At 37.0% G+C, this 12,520-nt stretch overlaps 1 long non-coding RNA gene across 2 annotated transcripts; it reads left to right on the top strand.

Annotated features, from left to right (window-relative positions):
• The first annotated feature begins 1,469 nt into the window (after positions 1-1,469).
• On the top strand, positions 1,470-12,125 carry LOC117596227 (uncharacterized). Of its 2 annotated transcripts, none has more exons than XR_004577395.2 (4): positions 1,470-3,350; positions 3,997-4,145; positions 5,938-6,112; positions 10,411-12,125. It is a non-coding gene; the product is annotated as an uncharacterized LOC117596227 (long non-coding RNA). The 2 variants fall into 2 exon arrangements; XR_004577396.2 differs by lacking the exon at positions 10,411-12,125 and adding an exon at positions 7,136-7,565.
• Positions 12,126-12,520: the final 395 nt, after the last annotated feature.

Genomic DNA, 12,520 nt, shown 5'->3' with positions numbered 1-12,520 from the left:
AATTATGTCTGGTTCGGTGCATTCTGAGACAAAATAAGATGCAGCTGCGAGAATAAACCATAACATAGCTGATAGCAGAGCGTGTTGCTTGGCGGATGATCAGACATCAGAGGTCACGGCTATTCCTGATCAAAACACTCACTCTGTGGTTAAAAATATGTTTCAAAATTATCACTACTAATGCAACATCCTAGACAAGTTGTTCTTTTGAAAAAGCAGAACAGTAAGGCAAGTGGAAAATCTAATAATAAGAAATAGGGAAGATGGAAAATAATTTCCCATCACGCAAAAAATTTCAGCAAGTTTGACCAGCTGGGAGTGTGTTTTGGGAGCTGCTAGCTGATCAGACCAAGCCAAACTGTCACCAGTATTTGAATAACTGCTACTGCTAAAGGCAGAAACAGATCACCCCCTCCATCCTTAAGACCCTTATCAAACTCTGTACCACATTCTCTTAGTGCTGCAGTACAGAGTACTGAGGTTGTGGAATAAACTTCCCCTAAAGTACTGGCTTCTTCAAATGAAGCCTGTGGACCCACCTCTTCACTGAGCACTTATGTAAGAACTAAACCTTCTCTGGAGGGAAGAAAGAAAAGAAGAAGCACTTGATGTAACTGTACTAACTCCCACACTAACACTTCTCCAACAAGTTATTCTTTGACCCAATGATAAATGATACGTGGGTAATCTGCTATATTTTGTAAGGTGTTGAGGAAACTTTACAAATATAACACTTTACTTAAGGTTTAATTCATAAGGGGTAATTATGGTCTTCTTCTTTGTTTGACAAAGTCCAATTTAGGAACTTTTTATACCTGGCTTATTCACTAAGCTTTTTTTCATAATGACCTACATAATACATATTAGCAGTTATCAAACCCCTGATTAAAAAAACTGACCTCGACCCCTGTCAGTTGTCCAACTATAGGCCAATATCGAACCTCCCCTTTATCTCCAAGATCCTAGAAAAGGTTGTAACACAGCAGTTATGCTCAAACCTACATAGGTATAACATGAAATGTATCAGTCAGGATCATAGCACAGAGACAGCACTGGTTAAAGTAGTAAATAACCTATTACTGGCCTCTGATCAGGGTTGTGTCTCCTTGCTTGACCTTAGTGCACCTTTTGATACCATTGATCCTACTATTTTCATTGATAGACTAGAAAATGGTGTTGGCATTAAGGGAACAGCCCTCTCCTGCCTCAGGTCTTATTTGACTGATCGTTATCAGTTTGTAGATGTAAGTGGTGACTTCTCTACACATATTGAGGCAAAGTTTGGTGTTCCACAAGGTTCTGTCTTAGGCCCAATGTTTATATATATATATATATATATATATATATATATATATATATATATATATATATATATATATATATATATAACATATATATATGTATATATAAACATTGGGCCTAAGACAGAACCTTGTGGAACACCAAACTTTGCCTCAATATGTGTAGAGAAATCACCACTTACATCTACATATATATATATATGCTACCTCTGGGTGAAATTATTCATAAACATGGTATTAGCTTCCACTGTTATGCTGTCGACACACAGTTGTATGTTTCAGCAAAGCCAGATGACAGACACCAGCATAGTTGAGGAATGTGTAAAGGACATTAGACACTGGATGCTTAGTAACTTCCTTCTTCTTAATTCTGACAGAACAGATGTACTTGTACTAGGACCACATACAGCTAGACGTAAGCTTTCTGATTACATAGTAACTCTGGATGGCCTTTCTGTTTCATCATGTGCAACAGTAAAAGACCTTGGTGTGCTTATTGACCCCAGTCTTTCATTTGTAGCTCATGTAGATAATATTACTAGGATAGTTTTCTTTCATCTTAGAAATATTGCTAATATATGAAATATAATGTCACTACGCAAGGCAGAACACCTAGTTCATGCTTTTGTTACCTCTAGATTGGATTATTGAAATGCCTTACTGCCTGGATGTTCCAGTAGGTGCATAAACAAGCTCCAGTTAGTCCAGAATGCAGCAGCTAGAGTTCTTACTAGAACCAGAAGATATGATAGATAAGATTGATTTTAATGGTCAGCCATGCCTACTTCACTCAAAGGGTTCAGGCTACTTGTTGGACTCTGCACAGAATGTACATTGTCCTTAACCATTACATGACAACTAGCATACCTAATAACCTCTCTCCCTCTCTCTTTCTTTCTCTCTGTCGAGCTACACATGCTGCTTCTGAGATACCAGTGATCCTGACCCCTTCTGCTCCCCGGACCTGCCTGATCCATCCTGATGCCCTACTTCTGGTTGAAGTTCTCATTGGTTGGAAACCACTTGCAGATGCTGAGGATGGCCCCACACAGACAGCCTAAAGATACATGAGATTACTATGGATGGTACCACTTGTACCATTAGAAACCATGAAGATGGCTTTGGACTTCAATTGACATGAACAGTTTTGCTACAATGGCTTAGGGCTACAATTGCTATGATAGCTTTAGGACTGCAATTGAGTGCAACAGTTTTACACTCAAGTCTCCATCAGTGAACAGTTGATAACTTCAACAAAACAGACTTCATGAAAACTATAATGAATTTTCGTGTTTACACAATTGCACTTTTTGACTGTATAGCGTACAGTTATAGAAGGGAATTATTTATAATTGCTCTATCCATTACCACCCAGATGGGGATGGGTTCCCTTTTGAGTCTGGTTCCTCTCAAGGTTCTTCCTCATATCGTCTCAGGGACTTTTTCCTTGCCATCGTCACCCCTGACTTGCTCTTTAGGGATAAATTCATATGTTTAAAATTTATATCCTGGATTTATATATTTCTGTAAAGCTGCTTTGTGACAGTGTGAACAACAATTGTGAACAACCAATAATTCATTTAGTAGTTGCGGTAGTGCATAAGAAATACTTTGTTAAGATGCTGTTATGCATATTATTGAGTGTTAATTAGTCAATAATACTTCAACATATGTTCCATATTCTAAAGTAGTATTTTAATCATCACTACTTAGAGTATATAAGGCTCTTCACAAGCTTTCATCACAAGGTCAACACTTATGAATTGTATTTTGGCACTAATATTTCAGTGTGTGGTCCTTAATGATTTTTTAATTTTTTTACTGAAGACATCACTGAAGACGTGCTGATGAAGGCTCACTGCACAAACACTTCTTCTTAGTACTGCTCCTGTGTTTCTGGGGCTTTCACTACACCTGCAATGGCAGTATTTTACAGTTAGTGTCTACAAGAGCTCCCAAAGATGTACATCAAAAGACAACAATAAACGTTGATCTTCTAGCTAGCTGGAGAAAAGCTTCAAACTCTAGGCTTCATCATGCTCAGTGAAGGTTCGTCCATAGGGCTATGTTAATCTTCATAAAGTCTCATGGACTCCAAATATCTTAAATTAGGTTTAAATAGAAATTACCTCTTTTGGGTGACCGTTGATTAAAAAATGTCTCTATCTGACAGATTTAAGCCGATGTTCCATTACAGTGCTTGCCTTTCAAGCTTTTAGAGTTATAATTACACATAGTGGTCAAAAATGAGAACTGAAACAAGCACTAATGGAGGCACATTTGAGCAGGAATCTAAAAAATCACTAGATGGGTAGCCTATAGCATAAATCAAGCATGATAGCCTCAAACAAAATTAAGTTGAGACACTATGCTGTTAATGTCTCCCTGTCCCACTAAAATTCACACTAAAAGTCAGACATCCATTGTGATGTGTTGTTAGAGAAACCCAAAGTTCCTGTCTGAATATTCTGTACTAAATGGAAATGCGTTGTAACACTGAATGCAAAGAGTCCGTTGCTGTTATAGATCACTATAATAAGAAACACATGACATAACAAAAAAAAGGCTATAATTGTGTAATAGCACATTTTCCATTATTATGTTAATTTAACTTAAATTAATTTGGACTCTACTGAACAAAGAACAAGGCTATAATTAATCTCTAATGTTTTATGTTCTCATTATCTCCTTTCAGAAATCTGACAGGATCCATTTGCAAACAAAGCATCTACTGGAAGAAAGTCATCAGCAATTATGCTGATCTGTAAAACTCCCAGCAGCATGATTATTTTCCTTCCTCCACTATCCCACCATGCTTGTAGAAAAACCAAGCAAGTCTGAAATGTGAGTCTTGTGATTAGTAAGTCACAACGCATTACAGGCTGCATATATAGTCATTGCATGAGGGTAAAAATAGTGCATGCCTGATTGAAGAGATGTTTTTGTTCCTTTCAGAAGGACACCCAAAGGCTTCTCTTGAGCACCAAGAGGGTTTTGTTATTAGCCTCGCTCCTCTGCATTAGAATGAGGACTATAGTGGGGATTGAATGAATGCCTGATCACGTTATATTTGGGATCAAGGAGTCACAGGGCTCTTCTTCGACTTGCTAAAATCAGCTTGATTGCACACTTGGCTGAATCTGAAATGCATTCCTGTTTGACATAATATGTACCATTGCTTTTCACTCGGTGGTACATTTTGGGAATACATCTTTTGCACCTTTGTTATGTATGCTATCGTTCACTGAGGAAAGTAAATGAAGGGTAGCTTTACAATATTGGTTTTAACTCTTTTTACCAGAGGCCAAAAAAATGGAATTTGCTCCTGTTTGGGGTGCCCATGTTCAGCACTGAATATAATTTGGTGTACTGGCTTTGCAGTATTTCATAAGTATTTCTCTTTTTTGTTGTTTTACCAGCTTACTAGATTTAAATGTTATAATATTATTGTGGCAGTTGTATATGGTGTTTTACTAAAAAAAGCGTTAGTTGTGCTGTTTGTTTTGTCTCTGTACCAATGTTATTATAGAGAGGTGTGAATTGTTTGCCAAGCAGGTGACTCACACCCCCATCATCCTGTTCATCAGAGTCACAATACTCTACGCACAGAAACCCAACAGTGTCCAGGCTAATCTTATAACAGACTTGTGCGATAAGATAATTCATTTGTTTAGACTGATTAAAAATGTCTGATAACATTCTGCCGGCAGAATGAAATGCCAGTGTACCGTGAGAAAGGGTTAAAAGATATACCACCTTCACATTCCCAGACGAAAGCTACATTTAGAGCATTTAGCCTGGCTTCCTAGAATTGATTTCAGCTATGCCTGTTACACTAGCATTTATAATACACAACATAGACACATTTAGTGTGCCTGAAGTCTCTGCATTGTCTATACATTGCTTTGAGGATAATGAATCTTTATGAAGAACTCAGTGTGTGTGAATGATTGGGCAAATTATAAAACCAACGGTCATAAGGGATTCAACCAATTAGCTGATTTCCAGGTTATTTCTGAACTAATTATATCATTTGCTGTGCAATTGGGATGTTCTAGAAGTGTAATCCCAGCGCTCCTCCGGGTTTGGAGACCGAATGACTAAATTAAGGGTCATCTGGGTGTCACTTTTGCATAAGAGTAAACGTTTGCATAATCAGTAAGTGGGTTAGCCATGAAAAACCCCAGGAGACAAGCTTTCATTAACAAAAAAAAGAGAAGTGGTGGAAGTCTCATGTGTCCAATACCGAAGAGACCGGCTTCATTAGGCAGCAGATGTCGGGGATTTAGTCATTCTCCTGTCTCTGTTTTTTTTTTTTTTTTTTTTTTTTTAAATGGGTGCTTTTGGAGAAGTGATCTTGGATTATGTTTATTTAAAAGAAAGTCATTAATTGTCGGATTAATTAATGCAAAACAGTTGTGAAACCTTTTTTTTTTTTTAGAAAATGGGCAGGCATATTATCAAAGTTATTTTATATTTGCCAAAAGTGTGCTAGTATACTAATATCTATTTAATAATAACTCTACAATATATTAGAATGACCTAATTTTATAATATAATATAAAAACACATTTTTTGAGAATTTCTCACATACTATATCCATCCATCCATTTTCTGTACTGCTTATCTTACACAGGCTCAGGGCACAAGGTGGGGGACACCCTGGACCGGGTGCCAACCCATCACAGGGCACAATCTCATGCACATTCACACCCTACGGGAAATCTTGAAATGCCAATCAGCCTACAGCGCATGTCTTTGGACTGGGGGAGGAAACCAGAGGAGTACCCAGAGGAAGCCCCTGAAGCATGGTGAGAACATGCAAGCTTCACACACACACACACACACACACAGGGTGGAGGCGAGGTATGAGCCCCCAACCCCGGAAGTGCGAGGCAAACATGCTAACCACTAAGCCTCTGTAACGCCCCCCCCCGCCCCCCCCATTTAGAAATGGATACTCCGTGACCTGGTAATATGTAACCTTTAGTGGCAGGACATTCTATGTCTTACATAATTCTGTGGAAAAATATGACTAAGATGGAAATATTTTTACTGATATTATCTCACCTTGTTTTTTTTTTTCCCGAATGACAAAAAATGCCTGTTGTTTCAACTGAAATTCCTCTGTTAGGTGTGATATTGTACCCTGAGCACCAGGAGAATTATCCACTTTTATCCACTTCTGCCTTCTTCAAGAATTCTGTGTCTCTATCCATCTTTACACCCTATAAAGCTAATGCAGCTAGTGTTTATCATCATCATCATCATCATCATTATCGACTCTTGCCAACTTTTGAACCAAAGTATATTTAGAGTCACAGGAAACAAATAAGGTTAGTAAAATAAAGCGATGTTTATTTTTAGAGATAAATGACCACACCGGACAATTTTTCCAGATGCTTTGCCAAATTTGTGACGCTGATGACGTCAATACCCTAGCTCGCAGACACACACAAAACATGGAATAAAGCAAATAAAACATAATTTTAAGCTACATAAAACATAATAAGAAATAACTTTAAGTGTAAAGAGTACATTTTGAAAACAATGTTAAACATTTATGTATTTTTCAAAACTATATTTCGAAAGGCTTCTTCATCATATTTCTGAGTGATCTTTCTGGAACAGTTCCTGAGTTATGAAGCAGTGATAAGACCTTAAAACTATGTTCTTGTCCACAACTCTATATCGTCTGTTTTTATCACCTGACCCTGATGACTCTCTTTTTCCAACCTCTTGATGAGATAAACCTTAAAGACTTCTCCATTCTTTGATTGAAAATACCTCTTTTTCCATCTACCCTCATTCACCGTGACCTCCTTGTCCTCCAGAGGCTTCATCAGCTCCGTCTCGGGCTGCTCAGTGGGTGGCAAGGTCATCATGAGCACAGGCCACCAAAAACATCACGGCTAAAATTAGCCAGCCGTTTGTCTGGCTGCTTCCCACCCAACGTTTGTCAGCAGTGTGACGACAGCAGACTGGTCCTCAGGGGAAAAAAGCTCCATTGTAGTTTATATTGGCTCCAGACTAATCTTTTCATTCATAAAAGTAGCCTTTTTATACCTGCAGACGGGAGTTAATCAATGAACCAGAACCACTTCTTGACTACTTGTACTGACTCACCTTCTCAGTTTCAATGGCACCATTTTACATTTATATTTATTTAATTCACTTTTTTTTTAAATAAAGGTGGAATAGAAACTACACTATGAAAGATTGTGGCAGACAAGGTCAGGAAACTCATAATGTTTATACGAAACCTTATAAACCCAATGGATGAATAAATAAAGCAGTATACCAATGGAGTACAGATTACAGAATCATTTAACGAATCACTTCGTTAAATAATGAATCATTCATTGGATTCACTTGCCAGACAAATGTAAACAGATTGAAATGAATGAATGAATTAAAATCCAACAATCATAAATATTCATAATATTGATTATTATTATTATTATTATTATTACTATTATTATTATTTCTTAGTAGTAGTACACAGCTAAGCAGATTTACACACAGTTTAAATTTAAAGTTATTGTCTGCTTTTTATGGTACAGCTCAAAAAGTGCACAAGTGAACATCTAAATTTGAAACTGAAATTGCAAACCTGTTGGAAGCCAGCTCTAATAAAGATTAGAGCATGTATATTTTTATCTGATGTGGAAGTCAATTACTCATACTCCTTATTTAGCACTTCATGTATGAGTCGGTGCTGGTTTATTTCTTTATCTCACTCCCTCATGGTGCAGATTTACCTCGCCGACTGCGGTTTGAACGGCTACATTTTTTTTTAACTTCGCTTGCCACATGAATAAACCTTGAGCAACATCCACTGAGAAAAAAAAATGTTTTGGAAGAACAAACTCTTCGTTGGAAATTTCATCCATGTTGCCTCCGTCATGTGATTATTTATAAAGAAACTGTAAATGATAGTATATTGTGTCTTTATCTGGACCAGCCTGTAATTAATGTCAAATTTATTCTTTGCCCTGAAGTTGTTTTCTCTTGAACTGCTTTGGTATATGATTCACATAGAAATAACATCTAACTAACTAGCTTACGGTAAAAAATCATTGCTATAATGTCTCACTAGCTAGCTTTTGATAAAAAGTCATTAAGTCATAGCTAATTTAGTGTTATCAGTCAGTAACAACATTTCATGCAACATACTTTTTCCTGGCCTCATGTATAGCTCCCAAAATGTGTTTAGCTTGCTGGTGATGTTTCGAATAACCCCTGAGTAACATTCTGTGAGAAAATGTTTTGGAAAAACAAGCTGTTTCTTGGAAATCGATCTCTATCTCGATTTTCATTCATGGTGACGCTGTGATTTTTATTTATAAAGAAAGTTTAATTGAAGGTTACAGTTAAATTGTGTGAATCTTTGTGTTACAAGGAAGTTTCTTTATTCGGAGCAGCCTGTAAGTAATGTCAGATTTATTCTTAGATACTTTTTTCTGGCTGTGATATTCTGGATTACTATAATAATAATAATAATAATAATAATAATAATAATAGTACATGATGTTTTGGTCTATGTCCAGCTGTGCTGTGTGGAGATGCACTGGTGTACATTTTGTAATGTCTTTTTTTAATTATTAATTTTTTTACCTTTTGTAATTTTGTATTTCATTTGTCTTTTATTTTATTTTCTCTTTTTTACTTCAGCACCTTTTTTTATGAATTGTTTCATTTACTCCACTTTTTATCAACTTTATTACCTTAAATGATTTTATTTGAGGTTTTGTACAACACTTTGGTCAACTAAATGTGTTTGCTTTGCCCTTTGCTGTGTTGCTGATATCTCAAATTTGTGTTGCTTCATTTATTGTGTCTGTTTTTACGGCCACAAACATGGATCCAGGAACTAAACGAACGATTCAGTGAGGAACTGGATGGCTGAAGGAGCAGTGGGATGAAGACGCACTGTCAGATGTCGCCGTCACATGTCTCGTCCCACTGACAGGGTCACTGACAGCTTTAATTAGTTGACCATTTCCAGGGATTATCAAATTTTCTTTTGGAAACATGAGGGAAAGAAGCTTGTCCTCATTCCGTGACTTTGTGGAGTTCACTGCGGTAAAAATACTAAGCATGAATGCTTGGGGAAAAAAAACGTTAGCAGACCAAGCTAATTAATTTCCATTAAGCTCATTTGCATTTCCCCCCTTATTTTTCCCTTATTTGTTTTTTTTTTCTTTCCTTGGATGCCAGGCTGCTGAAGATCACAAGACCTTGGTGTTATTTATGAGCTCACTAATTACGTTAATTAGGCTTTTATGTGAAGGATATAATAGTCCAGGCCAGATGATAATTAGGATTTATTTATAAGCATGATTCATGCATGGTGCATGTGAGGGATTTGGTTTCATGCCATGCAGACACAAAACGAATGTTGGCACATTACCCTAATGAGTGTAAGCTATCTTTCAGATGTGTTCCTGATATTTATTGTCACATATATTGATCCTTTGATTGCATTTTGAAATACTTTTTCTGCATACATTTTCACTGTATGTATTGTTCAAATATCAAATATCCAAAAAGCTTGGGTGCTGAAAAAATGACAATACAGTTGGGTGCAAAATGTTTTGTAATATTACAGCAAAGCTGTGTCTGTATTGTTCCTGGACTTCATATCTTATCTTGGCTTCATTCAGACCCTGAATCAAATATTCATTGCTTTTTGCTTGGGTGCTGAAAATATGACAATACAACTGGGTGCAAAAATTTGTACCCCCTTCACGTTTTTCAATATTGCAGCAAAGCTGAGTCTGCATTGTTTCTTGAATTCAGATCTTATCTTGGCTTCATTCAGACCCTCGTTTTAAATCCACTGCATTTTCCCAGCCCCTGTGTGGATTAACTGTGGCTACGTAGGCACATTTTTGCAGATTAGAGGTTTAATCTGCTTCTTCCCCAGAGACCACAACACAGAGGCCTGAAAGGGGGAACGTCCAAATATTTTACGCACACCCCTGCTTCAACCTTGTAAACCGCACCAAGCCATGCTGTAACCAGTCTTCCTGTATGTCAGTACCTGTGATAGACACACTGTGGCTTGGATTTGACACTGTCACTTCGTTTTTCTTTCTTCTCCCAGCATTCATAGTGGCGCCCCCCGGGCTGTGGTTGATTGATTGCCAGGATTGGCATGCTGCAGCTGGATGAGTCATCTAGGCTTCTCTGTATTCCACATATGTGACAGAGGAGAGAGAGAGAGAGAGAGAGAGAGAGAGAGACTGCATCCTGCAGAAACCAGGCATGGAAAAGCTTCTACGCTGCTAAGAATAGCGCTCCGGGATTGAGAAATGGTTTGACATGCTGCTATAGTTGTGTAATGTGGAATAAAAGTGGTGTGAGGAAAAATACCTATTTATAAGCTTTCTTGTGAGGCGTTATGGTTTGTATCATGATTCTTGTTTCTGATTAGTTAGAAGGTGTTGATTAATTTTCTATAGAAGCATCTCTGACAGATTTCACAAATTTATATTAATACGCTTGTTCTAATATGTTAATTTTTCCTTGTGAATGATGGCAGACGGTCCACTTAAATGGATTAGAAATCATGTATAATCGCTGACGTGGTGGAGGTTACTGTAAGGAGACGTTTAGGTAACATTTACGGAAGGAGTCTCCAGTGTCAGTGCTTTGTAGCTTTGTTAAGCTGTATGTTTTCCACCACTGGAAAGTCTTCAGGACAGTTTACGCTTTGTGGTTTCTCTGTAATATGACAAGCTGCGTTTTTTTTTTTAACTTCAACACTCGTTCAAGAGCAAATGACTGTTTATAATGATTATGATGTAAGTGGAAAACAGGACCCGACTTTAAATGTAACTGTAAATGGAAGTAAAGTATGATCTGTTGTTATTTAATAAGTAATAAATTATAATTATTGACACATTGCTGTTGTATAAAAGGAATAAAACACTTTGTGATGTGCTGTTATGGAAAAATAATCCATTTTGGTGTGGTAGAACTTTGATCTGTAGGTTCTACAGGGTTATAAAAAGAACATCATCTATTAAGCCAAGGTTTTGATCTGTATGTGGACTCTGACATGTAAATTATTTAGCACTAACAGTAGCAAAACTGGTCAGTTTACATGTAATTTACATGATTCAAATCCACACGTGTACATGATTCAAATCCACATCTAAAGTGACCTTCAACTGTGATAACACTGCAGCTGTTTCTTCTTAAGCAGATTACAGTATCAACCTCAATTTAGACACATTTATGCATCAGAATCACTAAATATTATGGCGATAAGGCAGGTAGCACACCGGCGACTTGGCACTTAATCCCCTCCGCAGCCTTATCTCACCTTGGTTTAGATTATCTTGATACCGTTATAATCCGTGGAGCAATAGGGAAGGCATTTATAATTCCTCATTTTTTATATCCGTGCCTACCTACTGAGGGATTTGTTCTGTTTTGCTGTTATTGAGGTTCTAAATATAGACCAAAAAGGAATGAGGACTTGTGCATCATATAAAGGAAGCATTTTGGTGGAATTCACTTTTCAATTTCATTTATCATTTATAGTGAATTTGGAACTGTGGTAGAAAAATCATAACTCATGAATGCTTATAAAAGTGAGATATAGTGAATTTGTGTCTTTAGATCATGGGAGTGCATAATTTAACTAGAACTAGAATTACTTTTCCATATCATTTATTTTCAACTCATAGTGGTGTAAAATGTCCACTGAGACTAATCATAACTTTGTATGAATTATGGAGATGTAACTAGAATGTGACGCTATCTGTGTCTGTTTAGCGCTCCACATATCCCTATCTGTATTTGGATTTAAAGCAAAAGTGGACATGGTCTTAATGGGAAGTGTGTAATGAATTTCAATGGTGATATTTCCCAAAATATATACAAAACTAGTAGCCTAATATAAACCACCACGACCCTGACCAGGCAGATACTAAGGATAGATGAATGAATGAATGAATGCTGTAAATTCATTGCATGTTAATGAACTTTGTCTTTGTTTGTCCCATAAGCTTTATATCTGACCACTCACATGAAAGAAAAACCTCCCGCTCACTTTTTTCCCCTGAATACATTATCTGTTCATTCAGTTCCATCCCTAATGCATTAATGCTCTTCCAGTATCATGCTTGCTTTTTACTTTTTGTGTGCATGTTCCATAAATTGTGATAAAAGCATTACTACAGGCTCAGATTAATTTTAGAACACAA

The sequence above is a fragment of the Pangasianodon hypophthalmus genome, chromosome 27 (genome assembly GCF_027358585.1).
Source record: "Pangasianodon hypophthalmus isolate fPanHyp1 chromosome 27, fPanHyp1.pri, whole genome shotgun sequence".
Classification (NCBI taxonomy): Eukaryota; Metazoa; Chordata; class Actinopteri; order Siluriformes; family Pangasiidae; genus Pangasianodon; species Pangasianodon hypophthalmus.
The sequence above is the reverse complement of the archived record's forward strand: the minus strand, read 5'-3'. Positions and strand labels throughout refer to the sequence as shown.